An 11,800-nucleotide genomic window follows, 5' to 3' on the forward strand; every position below is an offset into this window, starting at 1 on the left:
GACAAGAGGGAATGGCCTGAAGCTCCGTCAGGGGAGGTTCAGGTTGGATATCAGAAAAAAATTCTTCACAGTAAGAGTCATTGGCTACTGGAACAGGCTGCCCATGGAGGTGGTCGAGTCGCCTTCCCTGGAGGTGTTTAAGGAACGGGTGGATGAAGTGCTTAGGGACATGGTTTAGGGAGTGTTAGGAATGGTTTGACTCGATGATCCAATGGGTCCTTTCCAACCTTGTGATTCTGTGATTCTGTGTGATTCTGTGATTCTAGAGCTGAGTGCAGACTTGTGAAGTATGGTAGCAAGCATCAGGCTACATACCTCATCTTGGAGAGATTCAATACCTATGACTAGGGCAGCTACAGCTCACAGCTGGCCACATAGGAGCCCTGGCATATATCGTCCATCCTATACACCCACATGTTTCAGCTCAAATAAATTCCCAAGCAGCAAGAAAAGCCCTGCTGCACAGATGACCGACACCACAGAGCAGCCAACAGCTAGCAGCAAGGGATAGTCCCTTGCTTCCCTTCTGTGCAACAAAATTCTCACCTGCCATTCCAGAAAAGTCTTTGAGGCCTGACTCACTTTAGGGAGGCTTACCACCGTTGAACATGAACCAACAAGCTCCACAAAGTGGCTTAGAGCACATTTAACACACTCTGATTTCAGCCCATTTCTATTACTCAAATACTTTACTGGCAAAAAAGCCAGCCTTTGCCTCTGCATAGTGTGGAGACTATCCTAGAGCATCTGTAACAGAAGCTCCTGTGTGAGGTTTCAGCTGCCCCAAGAAGCAGGAATTTCATCTCTAAAGCATCATACTCCTGGCCCTCCAGATCTTCCATGATGGATCCTTCACTGCCCAACTCACAAACAGACATTGCAGACTCTCACTCCCAGTGCCAGCTGAACAACACCTGGCTTCCTTCTGCTGTTTTTCTCTTGGAACTAAGCAGAAGAACGAGAACTAAATCTTAAACCGACACTCCAAAGCGGAGCTTTCTCTGTAGCAGGAGAAAGGTATGTTTGCCATTCCATAGAGCCATGGAGCTTCCTTGCTGAAAAACATTCAGGGCCTAGCAGCTCAAAGCCTCAGCTGCTCTCTAAATTAAAAAGGATTCTGCCCCTTCAGCCTAAGAAATGCCTGTTTCTAATCATTCAGTCAACATTGTGCATGGTCAAGCAACAAAACCAGGACTCAGCTTCATTGATCGCTGCACAGATAACTAATCTTTTGCTGTTTCAGAAGTTTTGTGGTGTATTCACACTACCGCACCAGGATTCAAATACATTTGGTAGCTACTGCAGGTGTCTTTCTGAAGAAGCCTCAAAAAACTTAGAAAGGGCACTGTAGCAAGATCCAGGCTCTGGACATAGCTCAGCTGTGCAAGAGTGGGAGCAATACCCTCCATGGATTTGCAGCCTGAGCAAGGAGGCAGTTGGGTTTTGCTGAAACAAGGATCTGCACATTTCCAGTCTCTGAAGTCAAGGGGATGAGGCACAAGTGAAACCCATGGCCAGATTCTGGGCCCTTAGCCCTTGCTGGCAAGATTGCCTGAAAGATGCTACTCTTTCCATAAAGATTGATTGTTTAAATTTCTCACACATCGCCTTCTACACTCCCTAGTGTAGCCCTAAAACAATCCCAGATTAGCTTCATTTTGTTCTTTTGATAGTGCTCTGTAGCATGAGAGAGGGGAGTAGGACATCTAAAGGATGTTCTTCCAACAAAAATCAAGTTTTTGTCCCAAAGGATACTGAGAAGGTGAAGGCTGAAGCTGTCTTTACCCTGTGGTGAAGGGTCTGCCTAGAACGTAAACTCCAGTCTCTTTTGTGGGTTATTGTGAACTAACTTTCCCAGAACTGACAAATCTCGGTGAGATGGATGGGATGAGGCTCTGGTCCCCTGGAACCCCCACAAGGCTCAAGCAAACACAATGATCAGTTAAAGCTGAGATTAAACAGTTACTACAATGTTTCTACTAAGTCATGCATAGCCCAGTAAGAGATTTCTGTACCTCAGCAGGCAAAGTCCAAGTTTACCACACATGAAGAGAGCTCACGCCACTCCTTTACAGCAGCACATCCCTAGATCATCATGCAGGTCCAGTCTAGCTCTTACCCACCCAGACTTGTTACATGACTGTACACTGCAGAAACCCTGATTTCTGTGTAACAGTAGGATGGGGCTCCCCTGGAGTACAGCTCTCAGCTTAATGTCGCACATGCTGCAGTGTTCAACCAGCCTTGAACAGGAAAGCCTTCCTGGACCTCACATGATGTACACAGTACCTCCTTCACACGGTGCAAGATTGCTGGCTGTGGCAGATATGAGGACAGAAAGTCACATATGGTTCCCTGGGACAGCAAGGGGAAAGCCTTGCTTTGATTGCCCTGCCAGCCTTCCAGATTGCTCCAATTCACCCTCCCTATGCATGCCTCCGAAAAGGGCCCCAAAGCCAAGTACTCTGACCTAGCTCTGCCTAGATAATGCAGAGCCATTGAAAAATAAGAATTGTAAAAAGGAAAAATAAATATGTTATGAAGCAATCCTCTGTAGACTAACACCCACAGGGTTAACTTCTCACTGTCTTCTATCTTCCCTTGCTGCTCAGCCTGTCCTCTTCTTTGAGGCAGGAATACTCTGTGGTTCTTCACCACTTCCCTTACCCAGCGAGGAGAGACTTGGTGTTAGCAAGTGCAGCTCCCCACTCATCTCTCAGGCCTCTCTACTGTAAATACAGTAGGAGCTGGTCTTAAACTGGGTCTCAACTCAACTCAAGCACACTGGTGTCTAAAGTCTCCCCAACACAGCACAAAAAAAAAGAAAAAACCTACATAAAGGACAAAAAATTATGAGAAAAGAAAACATGGAAAAAATGGCAGGAATTAAAGCTGTCTTTATTCTGCCTTTAACATATAAAGCGAGTACAAGAGATTTGTATAGAAAGACTCTGTTCATGAGGCCTTAAAACTTTCTCCACCCTCTGCCTCTCTCCATGACACTACTGTGTTCCTCACCCATGTTACCTCCTTCTAGAAGCTCTTTAAGTATTTCCCCAGCCAGCGAGAATACCACATTCATGAAGTAAGCCCTTCTGCCAGAACCTGAACCACGGAGCCTGAAAGGATCAAATAGGAACAATTTGTTTCAGCCAGAAGACTATTTGCCAAGAGGGATTCAAGCATCCCTTAGCTGGGGAAGAAGAGAGGAACCCTGAACAAAGGGTTCAGGCAGAGAAGAGGCTGCCAAAGGTCCCAGCCTGAGGCTCAAGGGGATTTCTGCAAGTGGGGTATTTTGCTGATAGGGGTTGCAGAGCTATTTAGTTTGCAAGGCATGAGCCTGCAAGATAGTAAAGCATTCCCTGTTGGCCACAGGATAATGCCCATACTATCTAGTTATACAATAGGTCATAGGTTGTTTTCCTAAACCAGACAGTGGCTGGGAAAGCCAAAATAAGCTACTGCTGTCTCACACTGCAGTAAAGCAACCTCATACATAACTTCTCTTCTCCACACCGACACTTTCCCTCTTCCACTCCCAGGCACAGAGGATACTGATGCCATCAATACAAGGGCAGGGCACTCCCAGACCGACCAGAGAACAACCTCAAAGGGGTTCAAACTCCAACTGCTTTGATCAGGAGAGTGGCTCCACCAGAGCCAAAATAAATGTTTGCCAATAGTCCCATGCCATCTGTGTGCCCGTGTGGCTCCCATTTTATTAGTTTTCCTATGGTAATTTTTACAGCTGGGGTTAGCAGAGTGATAAAATGCACAAATTATTCTTCACTGCTGCTGATTTTCTTCTCCACAATTTAATGCAGCTTTACCTTGAAAAACCAGATACTTTGATCCAAGATGCTCTCTTGCCTCTTGCAAAACTTCACCTCCTTCTACCACCTGACAAATATCAGTTTGGAAAACAACAGGTTGCTCCAGGGCAGTAGAAGAGCGAGTCATAAGCAGGTTTCTTTACTGAATGCTTAAGATTCTCTTCACTAGTCTACCCAAATCAAAGATCCTCCTCAACCTTTGCACTACTGTGCTGACAGTGATTTACACCCTTGTCCCTTCCAGCAGTTCTCTGCCTGAGTTCTCACAGCAGTTTTTGGGTCCTGAAACACAAATAATTGCAGGATCAGAACCACATCAAATCATAGGATGCAATTAATTTTTTTTTTTTTTCTCATTCCTTCATCCCCGGAGCAGAAGCTTCAGTGTCTGCACAATAAGTTTTAATTCAGCCCAAAACACAATGCCATAATATTTGTCTGTTCTTTCTACTTGATTTATTCAAGTTATGCCCCAGCTACTTCCCCTTCTGAAAGCCAAGAGAGAAGACGACAGAAAGAAGGAGGTGGTTTGTTTTACCTTTTTTTTTTTCCAAGTTCAAACTTCTCAGACTAGTGTAGTGACCCACCTGCATCACTTAGCTGGAGACATGTTTATTGCATCTAGATAAAAATCAAAGCTGAACCAATTTATTAACTGTGGCACAGCAAAGGCTGAAGAAGCTGTTAGTAGCTTTCTAGTCCCATCCTGGAATTCCTATTGTTTTGCAGCAGGATGAGAAATTACTACTCAGCCTTCACTGCTGAATTTTATGAATGGAAAGCAGTTTTTCCCCAGAGCTTGTATTTATTATTCATTTCTTGGTTTGTTCCCTAAGCAAGAGGAAAGTAGCATCAAGCTTGAAGTCCCTTGGATATTAGGGAACTGCAGATCCAGATCACAAATACACAATACTTTTCCATCTCTAATTCTTTCACCAACATCCCCAAAAGTAAACACGTCAAAAGAGCCATGAGAGTTCAAAAACACACCAGAACCTTGTGGATGATGAGTACAAATAAACAGACAGGCCTAGAGCCACTACTACAATGAGCTTTGGTACTAGAGTTGCAGAAGGTGGTAATCAACACTGCAGGATTTTTTCACCTCCAAGTCACTGCTTCTTGTTCACATAGCTCTCTCAGGTAGTAGTATCTACAATAGCAAATTGCTTCCACTGACCAGCCAAAACAAGCAATGTGGGCATAAACCTTAAGCACAACCAAGGTTAGAAATTTAGTCTCAAGCAGATTCCTGGGTATCTCAGAGTTTAACCACACTGGAGTATTCTGTGGAGAAAAAAAAAATACTAGTCCACCTGTGACAACGATTCATGGAAATTCTTCTATGTTGCCATGACTGAAATCACAGTCCCTCTGTGCAGACCTTTACACAATTGATGTCACCATCAGGACTGAAAGATATTTTCTCTCCAAATTTTCTGGGTTTTACCTTCCACCTGAGATGAAGCCTCAAACAAGAGAGACAGAGATAACAGTCAAATATTAAAGTTTGAATATCTCCTTCTTGATTGTCAGAGGATGCAGCCAGACCAAGCAAAGGAGTTTGTCTAGAAATTGTGTTGGCTAAAGGATGGATTAAATGGAAGAGCCTCTCAGACACAGACCAAGATCACGCAGCAGTGAGGACTCATCAGGAAGATGACTTGTCAGGAGCTATTTGGAAGCAATTCCCCAAGTAAACAGTTGTGCTTATATGATATGGAGACTCCAGCAGCCAAATTGGCTGAAGGAATTCTTAGTTTTGACAACACACTGAACTTGCACTGTAGCTTTCTTTACCTATTTTAGGCTCAGCCAGTTCTCTGACCTGGCTCACACCACAAATCCTTCAGCCCAACTAGCTGAAGGATCAAGGTTTGGGATGCAGCAGTCTTCACATCAAAAGCTTTGTCAGGTTTCTGCTGCATTGCCCCACCACAGGCTGATTTGTCACTTACTTCCTGGGTTGAAAACTGGTCCTGGGTTGAAAACTGGTTGGATGGCCGGGCCCAGAGAGTGGTGGTCAATGGAGTTAACTCCAGCTGGAGGCCAGTCACAAGTGGAGTTCCTCAGGGCTCAGTACTGGGTCCAGCTCTGTTCAATGTCTTTATCAATGACCTGGATGAAGGCATCGAGTGCACCCTCAGCAAGTTTGCAGATGACACTAAGCTGGGAGGAAGTGTCGATCTGCTGGAGGGTAGGGAGGCTCTGCAAAGGGATCTGAACAGGCTGGACTGCTGGGCCGAGACCAGTGGGATGAGGTTTAACAAGGCCAAATGCCGGGTCCTGCACTTGGGGCACAACAACCCTATGCAGCGCTACAGACTGGGGGAAGAATGGCTGGAGAGCTGCACGGAAGAGAAGGACCTGGGGGTGTTGGTTGACAGCTGACTGAACATGAGCCAGCAGTGTGCCCAGGTGGCCAAGAAGGCCAACAGCATCTTGGCTTGTATCAGAAATGGGGTCACCAGCAGGTCCAGGGAGGTTATTCTCCCTCTGTACTCAGCACTGGTGAGACCGCACCTTGAATACTGTGTTCAGTTCTGGACCCCTCACCACAAGAAGGATGTTGAGGCTCTGCAGCGTGTCCAGAGAAGAGCAACAAAGCTGGTGAAGGGGCTGGAGAACAAGCCTTATGAGGAGCGGCTGAGAGAGCTGGGGTTGTTTAGCCTGGAGAAGAGGAGGCTGAGGGGAGACCTTATTACTCTCTACAACTACCTGAAAGGAGGTTGTGGAGAGGAGGGAGCTGGCCTCTTCTCCCAAGTGACAGGGGACAGGACAAGAGGGAATGGCCTGAAGCTCCATCAGGGGAGGTTCAGGTTGGATATCAGAAAAAAATTCTTCACAGTAAGAGTCATTGGCTACTGGAACAGGCTGCCCAGGGAGGTGGTCGAGTCACCTTCCCTGGAGGTGTTTAAGGAACGGGTGGATGAAGTGCTTAGGGACATGGTTTAGGGAGTGTTAGGAATGGTTGGACTCGATGATCCAATGGGTCCTTTCCAACCTTGTGATTCTGTGATTCTGTGATTCTGTGATTACGAGGTGCTACTACACTACCAGGTTTTTCCATCATTTCGAGGTGTCCCTGCCACTCCTGCTTCTCACTAATAACTATACCCACAGGACACACCATAGGATGAGATGAAAGTGAGGAGGATGGGGAATACTGTGAAATACAGATATAAATCCAAAGAACTTGTCAAATTGTATGACCGAAGGAAGATTAGAAAGCTGGTCTGCTGCATTGTGCAAGTATATTTTGTACCATCTAGAACAAAAGAACAACCCCAAAACAACAAAACCCTATGCTGTTATTGGTACCTCTGCAGATTGTTTCTTTAGAGAGGGGAAATAGTGTCTATAATGTCCTGAGCATCTCTAAGTGCTCTTGAGAGTACGTTGAAGCAGCTGCTGTGCCCCAGGAAGTGCACCACGCTGCTTAATGCCTGCCCCAGCTGCACTGAAAGCCATCACAAGCACAGCATCCAGGCCAGAGCATAGCACCACAGCAACTGAGGCTGTGCTCATGCTCTTGTCACCTTAGCTATGTGCTCCTACCCCCTTCCTCTCATCCACACTAAGTTTACCCTGCTCTGCTGCACATCTGTTCATGAAATTGAACCAGCAGAAAGTTGCTCACTTTTGCCTTGTGCTTTCTGCTTGTTCAGCTCCTTAAGCTGGGGGTCATAGCAGTGCTGCAGCCAGGGGTGGGGAAACAAGGCAGGAGGTTAAGAGCTGCCTGAACTGCTGTGGAACTGCCACCAAATTACAAGGCAGTCCCAGATATTGCTCAGCTTCACAGAAACTCAAATACAGCAGTAAAAACAAGGCTGCAAACCAAATTCTTTGGGGAAACCAAAGTTTTTTCCAAAGCTGAGTCCCCATTCTGCTGGCCTCCCTAGAGACAGCTTTCTCCACAATACCTAAAGCTGTACCTGCTCAGTCCCAGTTAAGTCCTTGCTCTCATGCTGACATCCTGTCTTGAGGAGGACCACAGCCAGGCCACTCTCACATCATCCTGGCTTAGGAGGTATTTGCAGCAGCAGCATCCAGTGAAGCCCCAGAGGGGCTGCCTGACTACATGCACGCTGCCTTGTGCAGTCCTGTGCTAATAGGTATTAACAGATCAGGGGCCTAGAGGATGGGCCCCTCACGCCGGGAAATCCCAGCCTATTCCTAAGGACAAGGCTTTACATCAGTGCTACAGGAAGGGGCTTTTGATTTCACAATACCTTTTAAACTGTTGCCTCTAATTAACATTTTATGAAATCTAAATATCAGCATTTGGGCAATTGATCTGACCTTACTGAAGAGCATCTGTCCTGCCCCTCTATGAATCATTTGATATCATGAGCCCCAATCCCTGGGAAAAGAGGCAACATCAGGACGCCTTTTCATCCCGTGAACATGAGAAATATTGAAAACTTGTGGTGCTTACATGAAGCAGAAAAATCCTGCCTGGGCCAGCCTTTGCACACCAAAGATGTTCCTGGCTGCTGTGCTGATTAGGGATAAGATGCAGCTGATTTGCCCCTTTGCAGCCGTGCACTGTCCAATGTTTAGCAAGAAGTCCATGGGCGGAACTTTATGCCTACTGCTAACAACTAGTTAAGTGTGGGACACGTCAGTGCAAAGCTGGGACCTCCCTGCCTCGCACAGCTGTCCAGGAGGTGGCACTGTGAAACTACTGAGCCTTGCCACCAGACATCTATTTTTTTTTTCCTAACTCCCCCTAGTAATCTTTTTTCCTGCCTTGAGGATGGCAATACACCATTGCAAAAACTTGGCTGAAAAAAACCAAACATAAGTAAAAGCTCCTTAAACAGATGATGGCTTTATGATTGTATGAGTGTTTTTTTCTTGCATCACGATTTTAAAAGGCTGGCTAGCTGAGATGGAGACGTTACAAAACTTTCTCCCTCCAGCAACTACCGGAACTTTTCCATTTTAACCCTCTGACGCCTGGGCCCAGCCCATTCAAAGTCTCTTTTCTAATTTCTTTTAAACAGCCTACACCCTTAATACATGGCAATGCAGAACACCTCCCCAGCTCTGACCTAGCAGACAAACAACAAAAGCACTTTATCACAAGGGACATGTTCTCGCCCCAACTCCCGCTCCCTGAGCAAACAGCAGCAGTGACTGAGGACAGCAGCACTCCTCCGCCCAGTGCCTGGGCTTCCAGAGAGTGAAACAGCACAGACCTACCCTCCTCAGCAGTCCGCACCAAGATTTGCTGAGCCAAGAGGACGTATTCCTTCCCGATGGGACTCAGTAAGTCCCAAATCCCCACGGAGGAGGGATCAATGCTGCAAAGTCTGCCAGAACTCATCTGTCGGCACTTTCATGTTCCAGCAAGGCCCTACAGGACCGTGGCTTGTTCACTGGAAGGAGGTGACCAAACAAGCTGCTGCAGTTCACAGAAGTGCTTTGACTCTCTGTGAATCTGGAATAGAAGTCAAAGCAGGGAAAAAATTACATCCTGAATTTATCTTCACTCATACTTTGATAATGCAGGCACCAGCTTTCCTCACAGACATTCCCCATTTGCAACACTGCAGCACAAAGCCCAGTGACCGAGGAACTTCTGATATTCCTGCAACTATTTCATTGGGGGCTTTTGGTAGGAGAAAGATGGCAATGAGAACGTATTTGCTGGATTTTTATTTCTCAAACTTGTTTAGTAGCAGTGGAAACAACAGGTGGGAAGAAACTAGCCAACCATGACCTGCTAGCTCTCCATAAGCTGCATCTGGCCGTGGCTGGAGGGAAATCAGTGGTTGGAGTCTTAGCATGGGAACTGCTCACCTATACCAATTCTGCTTTCAGGGCTTCAGCAAGTTCACAAATGAGTACTTACTTCCTTGAGCAAGGAGGTCCACAACTACTCAGCCTGTCTTTTTCAAGTAACAGATCGGATGAGTCATAACAAAGATGCCTGTGTCTTTTTTTAGTGATTTAAAAGTTCTCATGGCCACTTTTTTCCTCCCTGAAACTCGGCCCTTCTCTGCCACAATTGTGGAAACTGCCAGCAAATGAGGCTTTGCAAGCTACATCCTCTGGTACAGCAGTGCCCAAATTTCTAACCAGACAGGCCACACGTTCTTCTCACTACACAGTAGACCTTCCATGAATATTGTATATCACACAGGTGGAAGATCTGATCTATGTACATTCATTCAGTCTACTCAACACCTCAGAAACACTACCTTTGCTGAAGGCATTCGCTCAAGCCTGTACACACCCTTCTTCCCACCAAGGACATCAGGAGAATGATCCCAAGCTGGTGGTATCAGAGCAAACCATTTTCCAAGAGCTCCTTGGATTCATTAGAGGAGCTACCCACAGACACCAGTTATTTCTGTAAACCAACCCAATTACCAGCTTTCCTGAGTACCTGGCAGTCCCCCTTCTCCCACAGAGAGCTCATGCCTGGCCTCCTGATACGGGGAAAAAACATCATGAAACACCTGTGCCATCACCAGCAGGGTAAGAGTAGCCTACCACCTGCTTTGAAGTGCCCTCCAAAAAGGCAACAAGGACAAGGTCATAAGCCTTATGAACTGTCTTGCTGAGCCCTCACTTGTTGGAGCACATCTAGTGCCACACACCAACATAGCACCATGAAATAGCAAGTTTCCAGTTAAGCAATCCTCTTGATTTTTATCAAAGCTACTTTCCTGGGACTTCACCATGTGAAGAGATACTTATCACTCAAGTGTCAATGATTTAAATATCACCTGTGTCCATAGTAAGAGATTATTTCAATCTGTGTTAATAAGGCAGAGGTCCCTTCTCATAACTAGAGCAAATGCTAACCCCAGTACAGTGCTACTGTTGTCCCTTCTGACCTTAGCAGCCAGCCAAAAATGTAGGGAGTGGTAAGTTCCCGTTACAAGTAGATTTGGTAGCTAAATAAGGTGTTCCCTCCATCCCTTAGGAAGAATGCATAAATTCCTTTTTTCTCCTCCCACCTTGTGAGCACAGCAGAGATCAAACAATGCAAACCAATGTATTTGCTCATGTTCTCATGTCTCATTTTGAAATTCATACTCGGTTTAAAAGCCTCTTCAAACCTTGACAGCAGCCCTGGCTATTTCTGCTGCAGGACTCAAAGGCACTACCAGTTGTGGGCCACTTATCCCTTTTCTGTCAGACATGACTGCCCTGCAAGAAGGGACAGTCAAGCACGGCATGTACTTGCTCCCAAGCTACATCCAGCAATAGGCTGGTGCACTATCAAATTTGTCAATAGCAGGCATTAATACAGCTGCCCATCCTCTGCAAGCAGATCCACAGCCACTTCATTAACAGCTTCTGCTGCCAACACAAGACTCAGCAGATTTTTTTCCTGAGAATCACCCTCAGATCGCTGCCTCTTACCTCCTCACAGCCCCCATCTGCAGCTGTTCTTCTCCCTCAGGCCAGCATGACCATCCTTGCTATCCTGCAAGCTAATCCAACTGAAAAAAAAAAAGAGATAAAAATCACTGTTCGGAGGGTGAAGGGTGCTGGATTTGTTTGTATCTCCCCAAGTAGCTTGCTTCAGAGTTATGGAGGAGGAATAGAGGAAAGGGGAGAGCTGGATGGTGTGTTTAGCAGTTAGGCATTAGGACAGCCTTCCTCTATCATTAAAAAAGCACAGTCATTATTCCCTGCTCTTCTCAGTCCTTTCACATTTGATAAGCCAATAGCCAGCTGAAGCCCCTGCCGCCTTTCATGAGCACATGTTTAGGGCAGGGGCTCTAGTATTCCACCTTTCAAGTTCCATTAGGGACCTTATCTGTTTCCTGCTCCTACCATAAAGAGAGGGGTGAGGGGCACAGGTTCTCTTTCCACCACCAGTTTCAGTGAGGTTTGGTCTATTTGCAATTCCACTAAGTCTATTAGTGTCTGCAGCAGCCCTGGATGAAATCGATAGGAAAGAGCCCATTTCACTGATTAAGGTGGGAATTAAATTCCTTCTC

At 46.1% G+C, this 11,800-nt stretch overlaps 1 long non-coding RNA gene across 1 annotated transcript in view; it reads right to left on the reverse strand.

The window, feature by feature from the left end:
* The window catches only part of LOC128851227 (uncharacterized), a 76,143-nt gene extending 64,846 nt beyond the window's left edge, over positions 1-11,297 (reverse strand). The window contains exon 1 of the long non-coding RNA XR_008448497.1: positions 11,217-11,297. This is a non-coding gene — a long non-coding RNA (uncharacterized LOC128851227). The remainder of the gene's footprint in view (positions 1-11,216) is intronic.
* Positions 11,298-11,800: the final 503 nt, after the last annotated feature.

The sequence above is a fragment of the Cuculus canorus genome, chromosome 2 (genome assembly GCF_017976375.1).
Source record: "Cuculus canorus isolate bCucCan1 chromosome 2, bCucCan1.pri, whole genome shotgun sequence".
Taxonomy (NCBI): Eukaryota; Metazoa; Chordata; class Aves; order Cuculiformes; family Cuculidae; genus Cuculus; species Cuculus canorus.